The sequence below is a fragment of the Patagioenas fasciata genome, chromosome 4, assembly GCF_037038585.1.
Source record: "Patagioenas fasciata isolate bPatFas1 chromosome 4, bPatFas1.hap1, whole genome shotgun sequence".
NCBI classification, from domain to species: Eukaryota; Metazoa; Chordata; class Aves; order Columbiformes; family Columbidae; genus Patagioenas; species Patagioenas fasciata.
The window spans coordinates 64431183-64459010 of record NC_092523.1 but is presented as its reverse complement, the minus strand read 5'-3'; positions in this window follow the sequence as shown (position 1 = coordinate 64459010).

Sequence of the window (27828 nt, the reverse complement as noted above, 5' to 3'; positions counted from 1 at the left end):
CGATCCAGATCTCTTTGCAGAGCCTTCCTGCCTTCCAGCAGGTCGACGCTGGCCCCCAACTTGGTGTCATCAGCAAATTTGCTGATGATGGTCTCAATCCCCTCATCTAAATCATCAATAAAGATGTTAAACAGGACTGGACCCAACACTGACCCCTGGGGGACACCACTAGTGACTGGCCGCCAGCTAGATGCAGCCCCATTCACCAGCACTCTCTGGGCCCGACCCTCCAGCCAGTTCTTGACCCAGCAGAGAGTGCACTTGTCCAAGCCACGGACTATCAGCTTTTGAAGGAGTATATTATGGGAGACAGTGTCAAAGGCTTTGCTGAAGTCTAGATAGACCACGTCTACAGCTTTCCCCTCATCCACTAGGTGGGTCACCTGATCATAAAAGGAGATCAAGTTGGTCAGACAGGACCTGCCCCTCCTGATCATAAAAGGAGATCAGGTTGGTCAGACAGGACCTGCCCCTCCTAAACCCATGCTGGCTCTTTAAAATAATCACTTCAGTGTAAAGTTTTTACACATCTGTATATTCACAAAAATACGTCTATTTATATATGTACATACACACACGCATAATATTTTATAATATAAATATAATTCGACAGCACTTGTAGTGGGCAAAAATAAAAAAAAAAAAAGAAAAATATTCCTGAGTTGCATTGATAAATGTAAATGCTTCATTTGCCATGTTCTTCTTTTTGTTATTTTTTATCTAAAGCATACTAGGAGCAATCTTATATTCTTTACATGCCCACAAGTCCCATCAATGGGAGCTAGGGATGGTTAGCTAATTCAGGCACAGCCTTGCTGCAAGCACTTTTCTGTTGCAGGCTTAGGAAGGCTTTTCTGCTCAGTCTGAAGGGCTTATGGAAAAAAAGAAATGAGGAGCTACTTGAATCATCCAGTTCACTGTTGTAATTAAAAAAATATGATGTTACAAGAAGTCAAGCTGAAGTGCTGTGAACTATGTTTGCTTGCCAAATGAAGCTAAAATACACACTATGTACTTTATTACAAAAGCCGGACACAACCTTTGTATTTAGTCTCTGTGACCTTTTCCAAACTCGTAGTGATCTTAGGTAAATGATTCTCTTATGTTATATTATTCTGTATCTACTGCTTTGGACATGATTGACTAAAACATGAAGTTACAAACATATTGCTACAAAGAATATAGTCCTCTATAGATGCTACATGATAGTTTTATCCCAAATGAGAAAAATGTCAGCTTCACAGAAATGCAAAAAGTACAAGAGGATGAAGTATCAAGATACAGCCTTTTAGCCTAGAATGTAAAGTTTATAGACATCTGCTGTGTAGCTTATGTGGATAAACTGCCAATATATATAGAAAGTAGTCACAGCTGAAGTAATGAGCTGGCTCACCAGATCTTGGAGAGTAATGCTGTGATGCTTCCAAAACATTCTCTGAAGGAAATCCACATGTGGGAGAGATGTGGGATGGAATGGTGATATAGAACAAAATGTGGTCTATGTTTAGGCAAAATAAATATTTAAATATTTTCAGAGGTGGTGAGCATCTGCTTGCCTAGATAAGAAGAGCTATGTGAAATACCTGTGAAATCAAAACATTAAGTTAGACTTGCAAGTTTAGGTACACATAAACAACTTCAGATATAGTAGGAACTCGATTTTCTGAGATGTAAAGGAAGAAACAAAGTAGGGGTGGCTGTTCAACCTATGCTTAAGAGCATGGCAACCAGCATAGCCATCGTATTTTCCTGCCTATGTTTAATGCTTGGTATCTAGCAAGATACCTACTCACAGTCCATATGACCCTCCCTGTATCTCACACACTTTTATAGACAAAGTGTACATGTGAGACATTTTCATTCTCGTCAGCACAGAAACAAGGTTAATTTTTTAAGAATATTCATTATAAAGGTCAAGATTGAAAATTGTCTCAGTATGGAAAGTGAGGCCAAAAAGTCAACTCATTGAATTCTGGGAACAGCACAACTCCAGCACATTTGTGCCATATGTTTGCGTTTCACGTCAATAGTTTTCCAAGTAGGCATATTCACAAGACACAATGCCATTCAAAGGTAGTCCCAGAGGCAGCGTAAGTGTGTTAGTTGTGTTAACTACCTTTGCAAAATTGGGTATGATGCTGTGATCTCATGGCCAGTAAGCTTTTGTCCAAAGGTAGTTCCATGTGTATCACATCACATGTCTCTGCTTTGTCCTCCATGCCTGATGTAGATGTGGCCTGGGAGCACATACCTGCACTTCACCTTCAGAGGGTCTGTGGAAACATTCCTGGACATTCTGTAGGGTGCCAACAACATTATGATGAGGTTCTGCATGATGGATTTGGACACCTTATGAAAGGTAAAACTGTGTATAACTGTACTTATAATCACAAACAAGTGGATAAATTTATTATAATTTCAGCATGATTAAATAGAAGATAGCACTTGGACAATTTTTAATGCAATTCAAAGTGAAGGAAACTTGCAGATACTTACTTGTGTGATCTAGGGACTTAGTTCCACATAATTCAGCTTGCAATTTCACTATTAAAAATTTAAGTGAATTGCTGAAGGAAACTTAAGTCAAGTTTTGATCTGAAACACTTAATAAATAAATCTTCTAATGCTTGGAAGGGTCACAAAGGCTAAATCACTTCATTCACCTTGCCCCTTTTATTTTTTTTCCCCAGCAGTATGATTAGTGCACGTGACTTCACACCATAACGGCACACAGATTTGGGATCACTTGCCCTCTGTGCTGAAAGACCAAAATCGCCAAATTCAAACCATACTACTGCAAATACAAAGACTATGCTGAGGATTTGTAATGCAAAATGAGACTAAAGTAAACGCGTTCTTGTTTATGCCTCTTGAAATCAGTTTATCTTTTAATATCAGGACTTATTGTCACTGCTCTTTGCAGTGTAGTTAATGTGCTGGAAAGATATGTAATTATTCTTTAAAATAGAGGAAATGACCAGTTTAAAGCTAGTTGGTTTGTGGCAGATTCATAGATGTTAGAATTGCAGCCGTAATTAATAGTAATTTTGAATAATTTGATTTGAATGTACTTGTACTTATAGGACCCTGATTTTGGAAGTGGATCAAACTGGATAACATAATATGCCCATCGGTTTCTAGTAACCAAAACTCTGGCTGTGGTGGAGCATGCCACAGTTCCCATGCTGTCCACACATACCTCATTTATGTTACAGCTGGAGTTGAAAAACAAGGGTTAGGGAATGATACATGCCCCAAATCTGTTCATAAAGTCAGAGTATGATCAGAAGGCAGAACCAGACTCTCAGACATGGTAAAGAATTATCCAGTAACACAGGTTTAGTTTCAGCAGACCTCTAGCTCTGCCTGTGTAAATTACTTTGGGAGACATCAAAGCCTTTTTTGCAAGATAATATTTTTACATACAAAACCACCAACTCTGGTAGAGAAACTTATGGGGCAGTGAATGCTGGATGTTAATGGCACTGCAGCACTGTCTGGGGGATCTCTTCCCTGGCTATTCCCACCTTTCCACTGTTAGGAAGGAGACCACTGAGCCAGAAGTTTATCCAGAGGGGCCCAGGAGAGTTGTTGTTATGATGTCATGATCTTACAGTAGAAAGGATACAGTGATACCCAAGATTAAAAATTCGCACAACACTTCTTTACTTTTGGTATGTTGAACATTCCTATGGAATTGGCTGCTAAAGTCTTTCAAGAATTGTCGCCCAAAAAATATCAGCACAATTATCTCTCTGAATGCTAACTAGGAAATAAAAAAAAATGAAAAGGCTAGAAGGAAAGATACAGCTTCTTTGTTCTTCATTATAATGATACTTCAAGAAAAGGCTTACATGTTTTGGAAAGCAGAATAGTTCACGGTTTCCAGGTTTCTGTTATGCTGCTTATCATCATCTCACCCTTGAACTTCAAGGAAACATCAGTCTGAACCACATTATTTATGTTAATCCTTCTTCTTGATTTTAAAATTGTGATAATCTAATGAGGGAACAAGAGCACACCAGAAACTGTATATACAATCTTGTAACTAACCAAGACAGTTCTCATTTCAAAATCTGACCACTAAATACTCCAGCAGTTTTTGCTCTGTTCATTAAAAAGATACTTGAGAGATTTCAAATGAAATACAGTCCATTGTCAGAAGAAAAAGAGTAGCCGATTAATTATATTCTGTGAATTGCTCATTTACCTCTAAGATACACATATTTTAGTAGTAATATGTTAGAGCTTTTCTAAAATAAGCCTGTGGTACTGTGGGTGCTTTGTGGTATGTTGTCTACATACCTATGTAGCCCTTGTGCCTCAGAGATGAGGATGATGAGTAGAATGCAATACTGGCTACACGTGCACAAGTAGTAAATATCTTTCCTCTCATGGAAAAAATCTTGTAACTTAGTGCTCAATCATGTCACAACGGTTTTAAAACAGTACAAATGCACTCATTATAAAAGTAGCCTATATATTCTAACATGAATATTATTGTACCACATTTATTATTATTTTTATAACCACAGTAAACTTGCATCCAGTCAAAGTCGGACCTAAGTATGTTTAGCTCCATAACTTCTTTTATGGATCATATTAGCTATTTAAGACAGTGAGCATTAATGACTAAAGATAAGTCAGAAAACTTATGGTTTTGCAAATTCCATTTTGTCCTTATGTATCCTCTGGTTATTGTTGATCAATATTTGACTATTTATGCAAATCCTGATGTCTACAAAAATCATTTAACTATCTGTGCATTTGATGGGAAAGAGGTCTGCCTTTATCTGCAAAAGGAAATTAAAATGTGTTGCATAAAATGGTAGTGGGAAGAGAAGGGTTACTTTGTTGCTCTGCAAATGGTAGTGATTATGAACAGGAGAAAGACACAGTCCTGGGCAAAAAAGGTCTTTGCACATACTATAATCAGGAAGGCATGAGACTTCAGAAAAAGAACCTGTTTCTGGAACTTATTTGAAAACAGAACCTGGTTTAAAGCTGTGCTGCTGCAGTATCAGGCACACATAAGGTAGAAAGCAAAGAACAAGAACAATACAAAATACCAGGGAAGGCTGATAAACTTCTTGTTATGTCTAAAAAGAGACATTATGTATTATTTGGTTTAATTGCAGTTTTTGAGTTATTATGTTGTATTAAACTGCTAATACCTCAGAATGATTTATAGATCTGAATGAGTTAAGCATCAGTCTGGGAAAGATCATTAATACAGAGTTCACATAGGGACATTTTTGTGGGCCAAGGAAACTGGCTTGCTCCTCGATCACCCTGAAGTTAAAAAAGCTAAAACAGAATCATGGATTCCAAAACCTGATTTTACTGAAAAGACAGCAGTTTTCTCACCTGAAACCAAGTAACCTCATCACTGCCACCTGGAAAAGGATCAAGTTATTTGTCTCCACTTAAATTATTCTAAAAAAAACCCCACAAAACACCTTAGTTCATTACAGCTCACTAAAAAAGAATTTGTCATGTGAGCTGTAAGATGGGTGTTCTTTGCTTGGGGTGTTTTTACACCTTTCAAATGTGAAGGGAATGGGATAGGTGGTACACAAGTAGACTCTGTGGAACTCTGTTGCAGAACTGGAAGATACACCATGCATTGGAGGTTAAGTTACTGTTGCTTGACAACCCTGCCTTATTCTGTATCTAAGATTTACAAATTATGGGGAGCAGTTGAAGACAGTGTGTGTGAATGTTTCTTAGTTACCCATCTCCCTCACAACTACGGCATAATAACTGGCCAGAGGCAGGTAATGTGGACTTCATCGATATAGAAAGTGTAATGTGTAATGGTGATATCGAATCTGCTATCTGAGAACTGTTTGATGATTTACATGAAGTTACAAAAGTGGGAGTTATTTTAATTCTTTGTAATGATGTTCTCTTTCCTTGACTGCATATTGAAAATACTAAAGTTATGACTTAATATGCGTAAGTATATGTATTACACACTATGTAATGCTGTTGTGTTTGTGGTGTTACGTGCATGAAAAAAAATGAAGTAGCCAGCAGCGAGAGTACTGCATTATCGATAACCACAGCAGCACTGATGTATGAGCTAGACTCCATGATTGCTGGCTGTGGTTTCATGACTAGAAAGAGGAACAACCTGATTTTTTCTCAATCTAGCAAAAAATAATATCCTGTACATGTGTCACAAGACTGCAGGTAAGCATTCAAACTGTGAAAAATGATGCTACTCTTCAACGTATGCCTCGAGCAGCTCAGCACAGGGCTGTTCTCTCCAGGCCATGTGGCTGCTCTGGGTTGCAGTGGAGCTGTGCTGAGCTCTAGAGGTTCCACTTGATTTCCTAAACTGTGGAAACTGCATTTCTCCTTTTAATAGTTCAGTAGAAACAATGGTGGGTGTTTTTTTGTTTACCTTTTTTTTCCCTTCTCTCTTGTGTGTGTTTTTTGTTTTGTGTGGCTTTTTTCTTTGCCTTTTTTTTTTTTCTTCTTTCTGGTATTTGGTTGGTAGGAAGCAAAGCTTCTATACTATCATTAGTTTTGGCAAGAACCTCAGAAAATACATCCTTACAAGCCTAACAATATATGTTTTAATCAGGAGCTCTAATTCTTTCTGCCTTTGTCTAACAATACGCTACAGCACTGGAGCCTTTCCTTAATCTGAAGTCATAAGATATGCCAAAATCAAAGAGAAAACAACTGAAATTTAGCTAAGCCATGCCGGTGTTGATTGATTTCGTGTCATGACCTCATAGAAAAGGGAAGATTGCTGATAGATGAAGCACTGCAATGAAGTCATTGTCACCAGAATTTGTGATGTCATCTTTAAAGGGAATTTGATTAGATGTTTATTAAAAGAAACATGTTGAAGGCGTACCTGGAGCATAGATTCTAATACCAACTCTGGTAAAAGGCAGTTGCTATTAGTAGTGAGTGCAAGATTTGAGATATAGGTATGCAGTAAGTCTTAATCCTTGTGCTGGAAGTAATATCTTCAAAAGAGAGAGGGTTATTCTGTCTGTGAGATAGTTTAAGAACCATCCAGTAATTTGGCTTTCCTTCTCACATCCATAAACTCTATAATTCACAAAATGTCTGGAGTCCGTTTGAAGTTGTGTGTGTTTTTTTTTTTTCCTTCTTCTTTTCATTAAGTTTGTCTATACAATGAATTTCAGATGCTGGCTGCTCTTTGAAAAATTATTAAAAACAGTTCTGTTAAGTGTAACTTGTCAGTGAGGCAGGGATTGCTTGCAATTCCCTAATGACCGTGGTGATCATATTACCTCATGTCTGCAACATACCAGTCCTGAAATGGTCATGAAGTCAGAAAAGTTTTGCATCCTCTTTTTTTAAGACTAGCCATTTGATACAGCTTTTGCTATTCTGGGATTCTGGCAAAATATTTCCAACAGACGAATTCCAATGCTTCTTAGTCTTTCGTAATTACTTTGCTATAGCTATACAGGCTTGTAGCATATTTCTTGAAATAATAAACACTTACAAGACGGAAATCTCTCTCTGAATGCTATTAGATTTGGGGCCGTTAGTTAGTAACTTAGTTATTTTAGGCTTTGACTTATTACACTTTGCGTTTTCACTGTTATCAGACTAAATACACTGTGTTAGCACAATTGTGTATAAATGCCATTTTATTTCAGGTGAGCAAGCATTACATTACTGCGACACTTTCCCACTGTCTGATAAAGACTAGCAAAGTACTATTCCTTTCTTCCATGCTGTTTTGTCTCTCTCAACAAGAGTTTCAAAAGGTAGGTCTTCACTGATCTGGAGTTCTTAGTACAAGTGTCCTATAGTCTTGAGAGGCTACGTGGCTAATTTTGGGGCTGTACAATGTTTGAAAACATCATCCTGGATAATTCAGGATTTGAGTTCTAGAAGATAAGTTTTATCAATATAAAGAAACATACTTCACTTTCTCCCCTGCTCTCTTATAGATACACGTCTTTCTGGGGTAGGTAGAGCAGGACTGTTACAGCAGACCGTTTTGTTCCAGATAGATAACTGAGTGACCGCTTCCTTGGTATAACGCCATCAGACAAATTACATCACAAATATAAGTTTTGAGGTTTATTTGCAAAACTGTTACATTTGAAAACAAACATCGATGCAGCTGCCGAGTTTGTTTAAAGTTATGAAAATTCATGTTAAAATTCTGTCAGTTATATCATTTCTGTTTATCTCTATTTGCTGAAAGTGAGAAGTTTTGATATATCCTGAAAGTTAAAAATCCAGACCTTGCAGCCTTAGATATAGCATGCTTGTTTCTCATCTATTCATAATATGCAAAGGAGTCTTGCAATCTTGTAACCAGGAGGCACTTTGAGGATAGTCTCCTGGGATTTGGACTATAACAGTAAATTTCAGTTCTACTTTGATGTTTCATTTCGTGACAGTCACAACAAATAACCTAAGGTAGCTCTCTCCCCTTTGAAAAGGAAAGCCAATTCCCAGCAACAGATGTGGATTTTGTGGTGCTCCTGCCAGGTATGATTTGGATAGCACTGTCATTAGCCTTTCAGAATTATTTCTCTGTTTTGCAAATCATCTCTGGCATTGTGTTCTACAATATTATTGTAGCTCAGCATGGCTTTGGACAAAAATTATGCTGAAGCCTCTTGTTCTCCGCAATTATAGTTACTATGATTATTATTTTTAATGTTTAATTACTGACAAAGAAGCTTATTTTCTTTATTGTTCCCACCTACAGTTAATCCTTTCTGATGAAATCCAGACTTCCATCTGGCATGAACTAGTGTAGCTTCATAAAAGTTGGTGTTGATTTACACCAGAGAGATGAATCTTGCTCACAAAATGATTGGAAGTTCATATCGTCTTGAGTCAATTTTCTATATTATAGCAAGGTCCATACAGTTTGGTGGTTGTTGTTGTTTTATGTATCAGAAATAACACAAAAAAAAATTTGTCATTCACTTTACTCATCTGCTCATGGGAGGAGTACCACCATGGTGTTCATGTATACATCTGTGAGTTTTAGCTGAAGATGAATACATTTGTTTCTTGACTGACTTGCAATTACTTTGTGCAACTGGCACAACTTGCGGTTGTTTTTCTTCCTGATTAGAGACACATTTCTGTATCCCATTTTAACTGTCTGAAACTGGAGACACTGTAATCGCCAAAGCCAGCGTAAGAGAGCAATTTTATGAGTAGGGATTTTTTAGTGGTTTTTACTGTTGTTGTTTTGGGTTTACATATGTGCTATGTCTGCAAACAGAATATGCCAAAAGTGCAAAAGTAGTGTTTATTGTTAAGACATAAAAATACAAATGACCTTCTCTATTTCTGCATGAGTCAAACAGTCTAATTCATGTTGTGCTCCAGGTATGTAACTTCTGGCATGTGAGCAGTTTTACTGATATTAATGGAACAGTTCCCCTATGGGAATTGGCAACTCTAAGTCAAAATACTTGCAGTTGGAGAATGTTATTAACTGAGTAACTTCCTAAATAACTTACTTCATTTGGCTGCTCTGTTACATGAAGATGAGAAAAACAAAATGATGTATAAAAAGGTATTAAAAATTACATTTTGTGAAAAGCCTCTGAATTTCAGTAGTTGAGTTACTTTGCAAAACTTAAATGGTTGCCCTAAAAATATGAGTATCTTATTTAAGCAATTTGGTGAAATGTTAATCCATGTAGTCTCTTTTTTTTATGAAAGTGGACTCACATTTGGTTAGATATCTTTGCATTCAAGTCTGCTTGGCTGCTAAGCTTTTTTTTTTTTTTCCTGCTCCTTTCCTTCTGCTTTTTATTTTTGAGGTTTAAACGTTTTGAAAATGAAACATTGTTCAAGCTTTCATGTTTTGATAGCATTTTTTTATTGCTTTGCCCAATATTATTGAATGTCTTTTTAATAACTTATTAAGATTTATTTCTTAAAATCTGATTTTTCATGTTTTTGTAATATTACAAGATTACAGTTGCACTGCAGATTGCCCTTCACTTTATCTACTCAAAGTATATCAACAATTCTTCTGCAATTGAGTATTGTATAAGTCTACCATGGCTATATGTTGAAAGGCTTAGCTAATGCAGTAAGAAATATAACAGTATTATTATGATAGCAGAAAATAGGAATTTTTTCAATACAACATTACCTCTTTATTAATATTTTGCTTTCTAAAGCATGTGTCAGCAGGATTGAGTTTAGCTTCTAGAAAGTGTAACAGAATTGCAGGGTTTGCATGTGTGTATGCGAGTGAATTTTTAAAATGAACTGGCACTTCATTAAAACTGAATTGTATTAATATCTAGACAAACTTAATGTTAACCATTACAGAAATTCAGCAATTATCACTAGAAATATTAGTCGATTTTAAAGATAAATAATAAATAGAAATATAATTTCTCCCCTTGATTAAAAGTCAATGAAGCATCTAATACAGCGTCGTGCACTTTATTTTACACTTTAGCAAATGGCTTTAAGAGGTATAATCAAAGTTCATGTCCTTGCAGTAGTAGCAACATCCTTCTTTTCTATGCAATGGAGCACTACAACATCAAGCACCTACTTGTCATCTTGTTTTCTGTGTGGGTTTCCTACGATATCATTAGAAGTGTTCAACCTAGAATGAAAGCAAGATTTCAGAAATGGCTTACAACTTGTAAATTATATGTTGTTTCCCCTAAGTGACTTAACTGATCAGTGAGAATGGTTCAAAGCTGTGCCAAGGAAGTTTAGACTGGACATTAAGAAAAATTTCTTTACTGAGTGGGTCAAATGCTGGATGGAAGAGGCTTCCTCAAATTGTGGTTGCTACCCCAAGCCTGTCAGTGTTCAAGAGGCTTTTGGACAGTGCCCTTAATAGCTTTAACTCTTGGTCAGGCAACTGGAAGAGATGATCATTGTAGGTCCCTTCCAACTGAAAATATTCCTTTCTAATCTAGTTCATAGATGTCACTTCCGAGTTGTCTTTATTCCAAAGAGAGAATAAAATATGACCACTGTAGCACTATCAGTCAGATACGAAACCTTCTAATATGTGGTAGATTAGAGCACAAGTTCTTTCTCTAGACAGTTAATTTGCATGCCAGTCTTAGATGTAATTCAACTTTACAAAGGTTTTAGGGCTAGAGGTCATTAGCAGTGATATAGAATATTTTTCTTAATACTTAGACCCTGTGCAGAAAACCTGCTCTCATTCTGATTAATTGTTTTCATTTGTTATGAAGTATTTTAGAGACTTTTAAAACAAGGAAATGTGTACACAACTCAGTAAAGGTCCTTGTAGCCAGGCAGATGGAGAATTTAAAGTACAGTTCTTGATGATTTATTTTAGAAACACGTGTGCACATATATAAATATGCACACAATACTGTTTGGCTTTGTCCTTTAAATTCTGAAGTTCAGAGAGAGAAAATAAAAATGTAAAATCTCTCTTGACCATAGCAAAAATGTGTAGTGTGCATTCTCTGTTAGATCCTGCATCTCCCAGCAGTTTCATGATCTGTTGACTTGATTTTACCTGAAGGTGATTATTGGCACAGACACAGTGTATCTGACACACACGTTTGATAAGACCAAAGGAGACTTGAACAAATGAAAGAGACAATGGCTTATGGATCCTGGACATTTTATGAGATGTTCACACAGAAGGAAGGACTTCTGTTGTGATCTATTATTTTTTTTTTCCAAAATTTCACTGTCCAAGGCATAATTTAAAACATTTCACTGAGTAGTGTGTATGTGTATATATATATATATATTTTTTTTTTTTTTTTTAAATTTTTTTTTTTTTCCTTCCTGCAACTGGGGCACCTGTGGCTGGAATTCGCCTGCTGATGTGTTAATGTTTAGTAGCTGTCTGTATAGCTTCTACGAGGTCTTTTAGTGCTGATTATCTCTGTCACACTTTAAATATTTTTATTGCTTTGCCTAGGAAAGTGGAAAGCCAGAGGAATGGACTTCACTGCACACTGAGTTCATAATTTTATACCTTCTATCTGTTCTGACACGGTGCTGTTTCCACTAGGCTGAATAAGAGAACAGAGCATCTATCTTAAAGCAGCTTCAGAAAATGAACCTTACAATTACATCTGAGTAGCAAATACTGAGGAGGAAGAGGAACTACTTAAACTAAGGGCAAAATATCTATTAGTTATAAGTTCTCCAGAATTACAGTTACACTGAAATTAGAAGACCAATTGAAAGAGAGAATTTAGAGAATGACCTTTCAGTTATGGCAGGAAGGGCAAGAAACTTTAGCTGTTTTAAGATGGAGCCTAATGAGTTTTTGAAAAGGATTTTAAAACTAATTAGCAGAACTTCTGGAGTTAGAAAATACAGTGCAGAGAACACTGAACCAGGTGTATCCAGAGGGTGTTGGTGCTTGTTTTTGTTTTCCCACGTTATATGAATCCTGTGCTTAAAAATTACTGTTAGCCATCTACGATGGAAATGAAAGTTAAAAATTCTTGGCTACTGCCTGCTGATTTGTAATTTGTTTGCAAAGTTTTATAATTCTTTAGTTGCTGTCTTTTCTAATTGCTGTTCATTGCTAGAACTGGACTGTAGAGGCCTTGTGTTTGCCAAGACATCAAGTTGTGCAGACTCAGCATATTGACCTAAACTTGAAGTCAGGAATCATTGCCCCAGACAGGTACTAACTATGATTTTGTACTTTGAGGTATGGGTTTCTGTCATGTTTTGTATTTTGGGGTATGTTTTGTTGTCTAGAGTCAGTGGGGACAAGTTAAATATGTTTTTTTTCTTCTTTCCCCCCCTCCCCCAATATTGCAAGAACCTCAAACAGCAATAATAGCCTTGGTATTGCCTGATGACTGCTTGTTGTGTATTATCTGCAAGTGTTAGTTTTTGTCCTTTCATTGTGGCTCCTGTGTTTCTTGTAGTGTTTGGTAAGCCATGATGAATAGTGGCTGCAGTAAACGCCTGTCCTGAAACCTGTGTAACTAAAAAAGAAAATTACTTTTCAAACATAAGGACTTCCTAAAAAACATAATATATTAGTTGTTAAGATTTTTCCAAACATTTTTAGTTTATTTTCCTCCCATGCCTAATGCGCGGTGTAGATTAAATGGTGTGCACTGCAGTCATAGAAATATAGGTATTCTTTCACCTAGTGGCAAATAACTAGAACTCTAAGTTCCCTGAAGAAATAAATCTAGCTTTGTGTAAGAGATGCATACAAAACAAATAGATTAGTAACAGAATATATGTTGAAAACAGGAAAGGCCATAGAGTTCTATAAAAATAAATAGGGAAAGTGTGAAGTGATAAAAGCTGGCTCTTGAACTGGGAGTGAGAAGAAGTTCTGACAAAAAGAGGATTCTGATTTCAACTTTACTGAAATCAGAATCTGAGTAGAATGTACTCTGAAAATCAGTTAAATCAAGAGCACTTACATGGAAAGTAATGAATGTGGTCAACATTATAATTTTTGGCTTTACCACAGCTAGCTCTGGATACTGGGATAGCACTTTTGGTAGCGGTAGGTTGTGGTGTCACAACAGGGCTGCCACTGATTTTGGTGTCTAGTTTGCTTCTATAGTTCATGCAATATCTGAGCCTTGCAAACATCTCTGTTCAAGCTTTAAGAAAACACAGACTTCTGAGGTTTTGGCCATAGTTTGCCTCATATTTTTGGAATTCTACCCAAACCAGTGCTGACTCACTCTTAAATCACATCCTTAAAGCGGTTCAAAATTATCTTGAAATACTTATGGACACTAGTGACCATTCCATTGTGTCTCTTTAAGAATCTGTTCTGCACATATTTTTATACCATGTCATAAGCATGTTATATTCTGAATTGACTATGTAATAACATCATAAGAAATTACTTCTCCTTCTTCTAAAAAGATAAGTAGGAATGGTGGAACTTTTTATTTAAACTTTTTCATTTTAGAGAGGAATATTCTTTGAAATAACTTTTCTGTGACAACGTATCAATTTTGAGTGATGAAATTTTATGATACAGTTTCATGTTAAAATGAAAGACACTGACTACTTCTCTTTTGTTAGAAAAACAAATAGAGTGGATTTGGCATGAAGCTAGATTGGCAGAGACCCAAGTCCAATTATCCATATCTAGCTACCTGCCTCAGGTTTCTCAACTCCCAGGCAGATATCTTAGCAATTTGATGTTCTGTAATACTGTTGTTGCTTTGCCCCCTTTTGCTTTGTTTCTATTTTCTTCTAAAAATATATTTCTCCTGATGCATTGAGAGGAACAAAGAGAGAGAAACAGCAGTAACTGGTGTGTGATGCAAAACATGTTTACCTGTACATCTATGGTTAGGTGTGTCTAAGTGTAGCTATACATACATACACCCGTAGCAAGTGGAAAAAAATCTTTCGTTTTCACACAGCTTTTAGCGCTTTGTTGGAGAACAAAATGAAAAAAGAAGAATGGAGAGGAAGTAATAAAACCAGCACAAATCTAAAACCTGAAATAGTTTTTCTATAAGCCTTGAAGAGCTTCAAACAGAATTTATTTGGTAGCCTTAGTGCACTATTTTAAATTATAAAACATAAAATATATTTGTAGAAGGCACTGTGATTCCTTTCATGTGGATATGTCTGGGTGGTGTGATTTGTTGCAGTGTGTCATAATGTGAATTTCCCCCTCTGGTTTATTTAATGTTGTAGGGTGTTAATGTAACATATTACTCAGGAAGATAAGGATTAATGCATCTGAAACGTGTGATTTTTTCTTTTTAAAGGCTGACTTGACTGCTATGGGCAATGAGTAGATGCAGCTAAGGGTATTTTTCATTCAATAGCAAAATACTTTTAAAAAAGGATGAAATTATTGTACTCTGTGGTATCATATAGGCACCATGAGTCTAAGCAGACACAGAGTGTCAGTTTTGATTTTGCTATACTTCATTATTTTTCTGTATTAAAGTCAAGAGCTTATTACTGATGAAAGTGAGAGTCAAACAGTGAAATGTCAAGTTTCTAAACTGCTACCTCCCGGTGAAGTTTCTTTTCTTTTTGTCTGTCTTGCAGACAAGAGTTTAAGCAGGTAGAAGACTGTTGTGCTGTCAGTTCTGAGGAGGAGGCTCAGCTCCATGCAGGGTTTCTGCTAGTTTGCTGCTATTAGGATGCTTTGCTAGTCAGGTAGGGGAGGGAGGCTTGACATAAGGGAAACGGAGACTAAAAAAATGAAGGTTTAATAAAATTTTGTAAGATATTTGGATGTCTGGCTCTTTAGGGGAAAGATAAGTGGCCAGCACCTGACAGGCAACCAGTTAGAATGTTTAGGATGATGAGGCTGATTAAAGAATTCTGCTACTTGCTAAATTGCTATCAGACCTCTGTGGAGTATCTTGCTTTCTAATGGCTGTCAAATACGTTGTTTGCTCTGCCCACATGCTGCAGTGAAGAATCTTAGAATAAATTTGTGGGACCCTTGTTAATATGTGTTATACACCAAAGGTTGTACTAGGCTGAAATGCAGATTATAATTTTTGTTACTTGGCAAGAAGAGTAAGGATTTTCTCTCTAGTGGAGAAGCCTCTAAATAATTAGAATGAGATCCTTACAATGTAAACCACCTTGTAATGATAAAGACTTCAAACCATTGCAATTCTGGTTCTGTGTTCTGCTGCTATTAATGAACCTACACACTGCTATAGGTGAAATTTGCTGGCTTAGGTTGTTTCCAGTATTAGAACAACTAAAACAATATATGAATCAAAGGCAAATAATGGAAGTAACTTGCAGATGAAAAAGTTGTATTTTACACATTTGTCAATGCCAGATGTAAATCTCTCAGAAATGTCTGTCAATAGTGAACAGATATTGAAAAAAAATCTGCATTTTTTTTCTAACAAGTATTTTTACTTACATTCAATTTTAAATGGTGGTGGAAACGAAACATAAGATGTATATAGAGATACAAGCTTACAAAATGAACCTAGGGCTTCCAGTATGTTGTTTAAATTGAATGTTTCTGTAATTATTTAATATTACATTATTTTGTGGCTTAAAATGAGCTATCTATGCTTATAACAGTGCTTTAAAAAAAACCCAAGTCCGTTTCCCCCCGCTCAGTTTCACAGTGTGTGAATATATTGGTAGAGGGGAAACAGCACAAGAATAATAATGCATTTTCCACCGGAGACAGAAGGGGGAAAAAAAAAAAAGCAAGCACACATCCACACTTTTGTTCTACTTCTAGCTTTGTTTACTTAGAAATTTCAGGCCAGAGTTTTGCTTCACTGATCGGTTGGTTAATTTTCATTTTTGCTACTTCAAATTGTATTCTCCTAAGCATCCGCACTTTCTGTACTCTAGCAACTGATGTTGAATCTTAGATAATCTGCTGCTGTTCTCTGTCTGGAGCACGGTCCATTATGGCTAGAGCCTGAATAATCAATAACTTTCATAAATTCTTATGGGTGTATTGGAGTAGTAGACATTAATCAGAAAGTAATTTCTCATGATTAACATAATATTAGTTAGCATTCTGTGAATTGTTTAGTGTTCCATGTTTGATTAGAACTTCATATCAAAAGAGACAACAGCCATGTTAGAGAAGAAGAGTTCTTGTTATAAAAAAATATCTAATCTATTTTATGAAATCTAATAACATGACTATGTATAACTAATAGATAACTTTCCGTAACATTCCAATAATTGCATTTATATTTAAATTGGAACAAATATGCTAGTTTGATTAGGTTAGTTTCTCCTCTGTTAGTACTAGAACATAGTGTCCTTCAGGGTAACATTGTGTCCATGTTTGAATTTCATCCCAGCTTTCATTTGTTTATATCCTGTATTATGTGTTCCATTCAAAAATTCAGTGTTTCAATCTGATTATCCGCAAGACGGATTTAGTACTTTTGAAGATACTTGGTAGTGTTGATTTTTGATTGCACTGACAGTTTTTCTTTTCAGTAAGCTGTGAATGCAACAACTACATTATTCTTAAGTGAGAGGTGTGGTTTAAGTACAGATTTTCCCATGAGACTTACCACTGTCATAGATAGAAATTACCTGTAAGAATTGTGCTACTAAGAAAGTAAGCTGTAGATAAATCAAGTGGGTACTCTTACAAGACACTGAGATGATAAGCATGAAAAAATTTTCATGTGTCAAATGTTAACCAAATGCTCCTGTTAGCATGTTTTAAAATACAGATACATGCTATAAGCATGCATATATTGTATGTGAACATACATGTATATGTGATATACTTTGCCAAACCAAGTATGTTGCTGTGTTTCGTTTTAAAGTTACTGTGAACTCACAGTACATAGGAATTGATATTGATGTCAGGGCTCTGGAGCTGTATTTGAAAGCTGAAGATACCAAAACAAAAAGGAAAGGGAGACAGAATAACAGAGATGTACCACAATCAGGAAGAAGAGTTCTTCAGAAAAGTATGCCTGTGTTCCTCCAGTAGGACACGGGTTGTGTAGGAGATGATCCAGATGGGACAAAATGACCCATTCATAGTGGGATCAACCTTTCCTCTTACCACAAACATGTAGATTCCTCAAGACACAGAATTACAGAAAGTAAGCTGAGCTAGAAGAGTTTCTCACATTGGAAGCACTAATTTGGTGTTATCATTAAAACTGTAGTGGATATTTCCTGTTGTGACAGAGAAAGACTTCCATTACCTCAAGATGTTTACGCATATTATATCTAGATAGACTTGTAGCAATACCATGGTGTAGGAAGTCTGACTTATGTACAGAGCTAAATCAAGTTATTAAGTTAGCAATAAAATGCAAGAATACTTTTAGCATAATTTGCTTTGAAGTGTTGCTTAGTTGCTTGAGCAAATACCAGGTACTGGAACATAATGCCAAAAAGGAGAGGCTTAAGTATTGCTCTGGAATTTTCATGATACAGAGGATGTTTTTCTTGAATCCTGTTTATTTTTTAAGAGCTTATACATAGTAACTAAATTGTCAAACATTTGTCCATTTTTATTTGTGGTAAATGTATTCCACGGAGCTTGAATGATTTCCCTACTGTCACCGTTGACCAGGCTAGGAAGAGAGCTAAGTACATATGAATTTTCTTTTGTTTCATTATAGCAAAAATGTTCAAGACTCCCCTTTCAGTATTGATTTCAGTTTTGCATGGAATTTCACCTTCTGAAAAGATTTTTATAATATGTGTGCATATATACTTTCAAAGTCTATTAAAGAGTGTATGTTCGGAGTGTGGTAGTAAAGAAGCGCTGACCTTTTGCAGTTCTTGTGTATGCTGAAGTTTGAACACTGGAAACCTCATTTGCGATATGGACTTACGTGAATAAAAGTTAAAATTCACTATAATGAAATTCAGTTTCTTGTAAAAAGGAACTTTTACCCTTTACCTAAAAATCCTTGCTTCTGTCTGTGTGAAGAGATCTGATATGGTATAATTACTAACATGAAAGCATGTAGTTAGACCAACTGATGCGGCATAGCTGAGTTGCTGAGGTGCTGACTTCAGGGAGTCTTCAGCTTTTCTAGCCAAGACGTAGATGTAATCTTGTGATTACTCTCGTCTAATTCTTGAAATGTTAAGTACAAAATCGTACAAATGGGTTGAAAACTCAAATGTTCCTCAGTCTAAAGGTAGTAGCATAGAAAATACCAAAGGCAACAAAATGGAGAAAGAGTGTGGAGTACAAGGGAGAAAAATTACAGATGATCTCCATATCCCTGTTGTCTAAAACTTAATGTCTTTATTAAATGGAATTGAAGGATTTTCAGTTCATTGGTTGAATTAAAGACCTGGAGAACTAAAGCTAAAGGCCCAAGTTGGTATGTACAAATTACAAACCTCTTGATTTTTCAGAGGGTTTATTAACCAAACAAAATAACTAATTACATTACTGTCTCCCAAGTCAGAAATACTTGTAATTATCTTTTCTGTCAGAGCAAGCTCAAGGAGACGCTTGAAATTACAGAGATTCAGAGCAGTTTTGAAAGAAGAAAACTTCAGAGAAGTTTTGACTTGCTTGTGCATTTTCCATAGGCAACAGATGAATGGTCCACATACCTAAATCACAGTTGCAATCATCATGAAAATCTTGTCCATGAGACTCCACAAGCTACAGAATTTCACAGCACCTCTCAGGAAAGAGAGAGATCAAGTGCCCGTGTCTGTCAGAAGCTGCAGCATGCACTGACAGAGTTTTCTCACCCTTCCACTGTGGATCCAGGTGTGCCAAAATTGCAGTTTGGGTTTTGGCAAAGGGCACCTACTCAGTGTACCTCCAAAGTGTTGTAGTTTGGAGGCTTGCCCTTTAACCACTTGGATGAAAAATCCCTTGTCATCTTTTCAGGGACAGCTATGTATGCCTCTCACTTGTGCTTTCTTTAAGTTCTGCCAGGCATTTTTGAACAGTTAAAGGGTATTGTGGTATAACACAATAATCATAATAATTATTAATACAACTGTTGTTCCTTGCAATGGTAGCTTCAAAGCAACAGGTATGTTTCTAATAGCAGGTTGCCTAGAAGTACCTAATCTCAGACCAATAATAAATGGAAAGCAAACAAGTAAAAGTGTTTGTTTGGCTCACCCAAACCAATAATATAAAGTGTGTAATTCCATTTTTTTCTAGCTAACTGATGGCTAGAATGAGCTCTTATGTCTAAGAAAGGTTAAAATGCAGATGAACTGTAGTTATAACTGCATGTTGAAGAATACACAATTTATACACTTTTTTTTTTTTCTGAAGAGCTCTGTCTTAAGCCCATTATATTGTCTCCACACTGCCTGGATCTCTTATATTCGAGCCTGTTGATCAAAGACTTTCTGCTGTATGAACACTTCAGCATGTAGCATAGGTAAAGACTCTGATGAAGCACGTAAGGTATTCTCTTCATTTTAAATGTGCCTACCAAGTTAAACTGCTACGTGGATAATAAAAATAGATCCTCTAATAGGAATATATAGAGTTGCTTGATAAATCTACTAGTTTAATTTTTCTGTCGTGCTTTTTCTTTCTAAATAGCAACTTGATTGAGTGGGAAAGCTGCAATAAGAACTGCTCTATTTAGGTAAATTTAGTATATCATGATTTAGCGGTTATAATGTAGAAAGTCTTCCAAACTGCTTAAGATTTGAAAAGACTCTATCCTTTTAGGGTAGAATATCAGTGGTGACATCTAGGAATTGGTCCTTTGCTGTTAGTAATGTTCTGTCCTATACCTTGTTCGATGCAAAATATCTTTTTCCAAGGAATGAAGTAAAAAGGCAGGGGGGAGGGAGGAGAACAAAGCAGCTCTTATCGCAAACTTTCTTTGTGAAGCTTTTTTCTGTGAGTAGCGGAGTGTTAATGTTTGTTTGTGGGATGCGGGGTTTTTTGTGTTTTGTTGTTGTTGTTTTGGTTTTGTTTGTTTTTAGATAGAGGCTTCCTGAATTCCTTAAACATATGAATGAATCCTATTTTTTAGTGAGGACAGATGAGGGTTGAGCATTAGCAGAGGAATCTTCCTCATCCTGCCTCATTACTGAGTCTCAGTTCTGAGCCGGAGAGATCCCCTCTTCAGAATCTCTCAGGCTCAAAAGGTACTTCATTAGCCTCTGCACTGAGATAGCCAATGAGTGCCAATTAGTTCCAGGAGGCATTTGCTACTGTAATAGGAATTCCTTCTCTGATAGAAACAGTAATGATAGCAGAAGAACACTGCCTGGGGGAGGCTCACTGGGTCGTGTGTGCATTACCTTGGCTGAGTGCTTAGTGATTTTGTAAGTCATGGTAAGTTGCACCACTTGGACTACATGCAGATCTTTTTCACCTGTGATGTATCTTAGCCAGCTTTGTAATTAATACGTACTTCCTGATCAAGGTTAGTCTGTTGATTGCGGTAATCATCAATGTTTGCCTAATATTTCGTTACAATTATACTGAACAAAGTCTAGTCTCAGAATTATGTAGTGTATTGCTCTGGTTCTACAGGGGAAAGAAGAATATTTCTTATTAAATACGTGTTTATTTTGCTTTAGATTGAATTTTAGTGTCTTTTGAATATTAGTATCTGTTTAAGGGCTCTTGATTTTCATTCATTATTTCTGCCAATCCAGTAGACCTTTTTCCCAACATATAAAATTTCCTTCAGAAATAATGCACATAGCCAATAAGATTTCAGCATCATGTCACTTTGCTGTTCAACTTTACCCTTTCCAGGAAAGATATTTCTCAAATTTGTGCCCATTCCAATCATTGCTCTCAATTAGTCCACTAAAAGCAATAGCTATGCCTTTTTATGTATATTATTTTTTTTCCCTGATGCTCTAAAATCGCTGCCAGTTCAAACACTGCTCTGTTTTTCGTTATTTTTTTCTGGTAATAAAGATTTATTAGAGTGGGCTAAAGCCATGGGAATGCATCAGTTGTTGTGAGGTAAATTTGCACCTGTCTCCTATCAGTGTCTTTGCACTTGCAATATGAGAGGAAGAGGCTGCCTCTGCAGTCACAGACCTAAAACTGAAAGCCATGACATATTGCCCAAGCAAGTTCTCTTTTCTCACCCTGAAGCAGGAGCCCTTCTGTAAGGAGCACTGCTGGCAGTGTTCTCTGCCCTGCTCTTTCACAGAGTGGAGCAGGTTTGCGTTTCCAGCATGTTTTACTATTTTGTTAAAGTTAATCTCACTGTAAACATGAGCTTCACAAAGCCAAACTCTGTGATCATTCAGCATGAGTGTGTATCTCTGAGCAAGCTGTCAATGTGAACAGAAAATAGAGCCGATCTTGAAAGTTTGTGTGTGAGAGTTGAGTTGCTATAGGAAAATACTGCTATATGTGCCTTATTCTGTCAGCTTCCAGAAATGTCTTTCTATATGCTTTTTAGCTTGGCAATATGGTGAAGGGAAACATTTTATGCACCTGTTCTAAGGAGCATGTTTTATTCTCCAATAGGTCTGTCTAGGAGCACGCAGAGGATGCATAGTCATGATTCATTCAGTGGATCCTTTGTTACCTTTTTTCCATGATGTAATAACACCCAGTTGCATGCACATACTCATTGCATCCATGCTCAAGCATGGTTTGGATTTACTGTCACTGGCAGCTGACATTGAAACGTTCTCACTTAATTGACAAAACCTCTTATACTGACTAGATCCTGCATAATGAAGGATGAGAATTTGGACATAAAGCTGTTCTGGGAAAATATATGAAAGACAGCCTTGAGTTGCTCTTGGGTGATACCAAAAAAAAAAAAAAAAACCACCAACCAAAACCACCCACAACCCAAAAAACCCCAATGGAAACTGATTAGCTATGCAGAAATATGGCATCTCTGTCCTGGAAGATTCTCAAAAATCTGCTGGAGAAGGCCATTTGCAATCTGACTCATGTGAGAGGGAATTGGATGGGATGGCCACGCGGAGGCCTTTCCAACTTAAATTAATCCATCATTCTAAAACTGGATGAATATATCTTCTATTTGAATCACAGAATGTTAAGGAATGGAAGGGACTTCGAAAGATCATCTGGTCCAATCCCCCTATCGGAGCAGGAACACCTAGATGAGGTTAGGAAAAGAAGAGAAAACTAATAACAATTTCTTAAACTTCAACTGCTCAATTTTAATCTCATCCCTTTGAATGCACTATTTGGTCACAAAATTTCTCTGAGTTCTTAAGGTACTGTTCTGGTAAGATTTATTTATTTATCTATCTATCTATCTACTTATCTATTTATTTATTTTCACCTTATATCTCTTGGATTTACCTTTTTATTCTGCAACTATTTAAGCAAATATCATCTTTATTTTATTCTCCAAAGCATGAATCTGATTTTGTTAAAGTTCCTGTAGTCCCACAAGACAATGTTTTTTTTTTTTTTTTTAACATAGAGTCGTATTTTTCTTACATTTAAATGAGAGAGAATCAAAGATGAAAAGTGGTAACAGTCAAGGAAAGGCAATCATGAGCCAGGCCGGTGTACTGTTGGTGAAATCAATATAGACAGCTTAAAAAGATTTAGCCTAAGACATTTTAGAAATAGGTATTTCACAGACACTACTTCTGACTTGTGTACAGAGAAGCTCTGCTAGGAGCCAGGATATTGGGAAAAAGAACTTCCAGGTTGGTTTTCAGAGTTTCAGATATGGAAACAAATAACATGTTTTAAAGCACAACAACTGCCTACCTTGAGAAACCAGACTGTGCTTGGGGGAAAGGCTGATAGCATTGTAAATTGGAAATTGCCTAAACCAGTTAGCTTAGACTAGATAAGTGCAAACATCTACAGAAATGGTCAAAAATTAAGGAAAAAATAAAAAATATAACATTTCTCAACACACAAGGTTTTTCCTTAGCTTTGAGAAATAATGTTTTGGAAACTGCAAATGGAGTTGTTTTTTCTTCCAGTGGGGATAAAAGAGGCTCATTTCTTTCCTAACAAAAAAGAGAGAGTAAAGAAAAAAGGTCAGTCTGAGGTATACACTACATACAATACCTGCTGCTTCTGATTAGCTTCTCCACACCCTATATGGGCATGTGGCTACAGCAGATTTTATTTGTTTTCCTTTGATTTCAGTTGCTTAACCTACGGTTCAGGCAAAAGTTGGTTCTTCCTCTTTGGTGGTGCTTTGGGATTCTACAACTGTGCTTCTTGTATAATTGTATTTTGCAGTAGATTTAATTCCAAAACGAAAGTGAGATGTATCATCAGCCTTTACTGGGCTTGTTCCATACCCAAAGCAAGCCATGCACTATGCAAACTTCTACTCTAACATTTAAAGTCACCCAGTGTGGCAGACCATAAAACACTCTTAAGTGATAAAAATAATAAAGAAACAAAACAATACAAGTAACAGTGCTTGGATAACACCTTAGTGCCTGGAGGCCCCCACTTATTGATCTGATTTTTATAGAGAAACACACATACCAGGCAGAATTTCTTGGTTCTAGTATACATTAGAGGACTCAGTTTATTCTGTAAAAGAGAAAAAGAATAAGATATTCTTAAGTGCATGTGTGATATACTAGTGAAGAGCTTTCTCTTCGGAGAATGCGGTGAAGTTTTGTTTGGATTTATGAGGTGATAAAATTAAATTATCATTCCTTTATCTTACCAAAGAAAGAAACAAACTGCCCAGCCTGCCATAGGCTATTATGATCTTGTATCTCCATGAAATTGTCAGAGCATTAGGTCTTCGTGAGTCCCAGGCAGTGGCTTTCTCTCTTCTCTTACCTCTGGGCCGTGGCATTGACATTGAACTCCTTAGCCTGGTCCAGGACACTTGCAAGATCCTTGGAGGATGCTGTTGCTCCCTGCAGTCCAGCTGCTAAACTGACAACTCTTCGAGAATTTCTCAAGAAGGGATCTGTTTCCTAGGAATCTGTTTTCAGGCGAATCATCTCAAGGTTTTTTCCCAGTAATTTGTAAGGTGATTTCTGATGACTTCCATATCACCTCCCACTCCCTCAAGCCAAATTAATACTGGGCATAGAAATATTTCCCTGTAGCACTTTTACAGGTATCTGTTCATTTAATAGAATTTTTTAGAGCCCTCAAGCTCTAAAAGCTTAAAAACCACTGAGTAATTTCCCACATTTTGTATGGCTTTTCCAAGACCATGAACACCCTAAATATAAATACAGCTGCTTCTATTTAGCTGTTATCAATTCCACTGTAGAACTGTAATAATTTTGTTCTAAATTTGTATTATTGTACATGTAGAATGGTAAATAACTTTGTTCCAAGTCTACAAAACAAAGAAAAAAAACCTCATCGCTGCAATCTTAAAGAACCAAAAAATAAAAAAAAAAAAAGGAAAAGCCAAGTTGTCCTCTTTTCAACTTGTGTGTGCCCATTAAATATTGAAAACTGACTACACTGAGAAACAGTTTAGGAATTCATTTAATTTTCCTCCCTCGGAGTTTTACTAAACTTTCTCCTGACAGACGGATGCTTTTATGTATTAATTTCTGGGAATAGTTTGCTCTCCAACACCCAGAGAAGATTTCCCTAATCAGAAGATAGACCTAAATATATAGATGTTTTTCATCACTAATGCATTTCATCACTAATGAATTAATTAGTACTGTTCTCCAGAGGGGAAACATTTTCCAAGTTTTTAATGTGGATTTCTCTGAAATCCCATAACCCCATAAACAGCACAATGTCACTGGAGTAACAGAAGGGCAGGGAAACTGCTGTGGGGGTTTTGTTCTTTTTTTGCTGTTGCTGTTTGTGGTTTTGTGGTTTTGTTGGGTGTTTTTATGTTTTGTATTTTTGTTTGGTTATGGGTTTTTTTTTGGCGCGTGTGGCTTTTTGGTGTGATTTTACTTTCTGTCTTAAATAGTAGGTATCACAGACTCAAAAAGAACCTGTTATAACATCGGTCATAGCAATACACTCAACATGGTTGATGATACACGGGGTTTAAATTACACAAAATGTTAAAGTTGGGGGCCTATTTTCTTACAAGCGTTTGGTTATTTGCTAAAGCAATGAAGTATTTCTGTTTAACCAGCAAGTCTATTTCACATATTAAAGTAGTTTTTTTTCCTCTGGATTTATTTGATTAGCCAAGATCTGTTATTCTGAAGAGTACATTAATTGTTAGTTATTTTTATAATTTGAATGTAATATAGGGTTATAGCAGATTTCACTGATTTTTACATGTAACTGATCTAAAACAGAAAAAACTGAATAGTATAAATCATGATGAGGATCAACTTCATGGAATATATGTTCATCTGCCAGAGTTTAGTGTGTGCATGCATCTGGTCCATTGAACTGAAAATCTCATTTCAGACATTTGGAAGAGACATCAGAAACTGCTGAATTTGGTTTCTTCTTCTGGCTCACTGGTGTAGTTTAGCTGAACACTGTCTTACCACTAAAACAGGCATAGATAAGGAGTGTTTACTTCTGCTGATTTTAAAATAATAATCATAAAATGTAACAGATGGCTTAGCTGCTACAGGCAAGTAAAAATGCAAATAATTTGAAATTATATTAAGTTATGGTTAGTGGTTACTCATCATCTGAAGTACTTTACAAGGGTACAAATGTATCTAGTTTATTTCCCCAAGGAGACAAACTTTCCCAATACAATCTTTGCAAAATGAAGTTCTTCTTAGTGAAATAATTCCAACATGAAAATAAATAACAAAGCCCACTTCCAAGGAAATAATAATTAGTGTTTCAATTTAGTTACTAGACTAAGCAGCTAACATAGCTTCTACAAAGTCTTAATTGAGCACATTTTCAGGACCAGTTAATGCATTTCCAAATTATATAGACTGATGATACAAAGCTGCTTTTATTAGTCATATTTGCGCCCTGTGATACTGTGAAACCACCCTTTGTGTACGGCTTGATTCTTAATGGAAGATGGTGATCTAATTTTGACTTGTTATAAGTTATCTGTGACTGTCAGATGATACCTAAGTCTCTCGCATGATTTATTGAAAATTCACACCTGCCAGTTGCACCAGAAAAGAATGTACTACTTTAAATATTTTTAGTCAATCTTTTTTTTTTTTCTCCTTTATTGTGTTTTAGTAAAAAGAAAACAGAATTCTTTTAATTATAGCTGCTGAGGTTTGCTTTCCCACTGCAGGACATAGTGATTTCACTAATTTATTCATATTTTAGGTCAGAAGAGCAAGGCCCCAGGAAGAGGGCAGTATATGAGGGAAAGACAGGATCATATTCTCTGATGGAGAGACAGAGCTTTGTAGCCAAACTCGACTTTGCAGGGGATTTTTTTTGCAGAGCTGTTATGAGCTACTGACAGAGGGTCTGTAATGGGAAAGCTGACATTAAGTAGGATGATGTGAACAGAGCTTTGCAGAGAATAGCTTTATGCCGTGAACTGAAATGTAGGCTACACATCTGGTCAGAGGCACGTGTCACTGGCAGAATAAGAACCTCGGTGATTTCTTAAATGACATTAAAATTAATGCTATACTTCCATCACTTTGCTTCTGTAACCCCACCACATGGTTTTCCATATTTTACAGTGCACACATCATTTGAGTTCTGAAGAAAATTTACTTAGTCAAAAAGTCAGCTGTATTCAAATTATTCATAAGGGAAATTGCATCTTAGGCAATTAAAATCTGTGCTGGGTAAAAGAAAATGCTGCTTCCTGAAAGTAAAAAGTGGATGCTTCATCTACGTGAAATCTTATTACAAATTCTTTTATGTTACTGAGCACTTAATATTAAAGAGAAACCTGTTTTAATCAGAGAAGAATCCTGTGAGGGCATGTTGGGGGGAAAAAAATGGTTTACCTTCCTGCTATTCTTTTTCTGCTAGTGATGTAGGCTCTATTTCATATCTATCAAAACAAACAAACAAAAAAGTTCTGCTACTTGTATACAGGATTGTAATTAGTTTTATTTTCCTTGGATTTCATATGCTAGATGTGATCTGTTCTGCACAAATCAATGTCCTTTTGAGTTTGGCCTGCAGTTATATGGATGATGGGGAGAGCAAGGCTGACATGATAAGGTTTTGGATTCTGGAATTGTGTTCCCCGTATGGCACTGGGGTTAATTTACTTAAAGAAATGTGACGGAAAGTGGCCCTAGAATAAACACTGCACTCTCATCATCAGTCTTTGACAATTTACTAGGAAGGGAAATGAGCTAGGCCATATTTAAAATTAGTCTGAAAGAATAAGGTAGTACATCATGTGTCTTTTGCCCCTTAGAATATAAATTACCCGACTTAAACCATTAAAAAAATTGGATTCTGCTAGATGCATGTCTAGTCACTGATCTGTAATTTATGATCCTTACAGCAAAATTGTGTTATTTACATTGTCTTTTCTGTAGAAACGAATAACCCCTGTAAGCATTCTCTTCAAGTTGTTGGGTTTTTTTGGTGTTTGTTTGTGT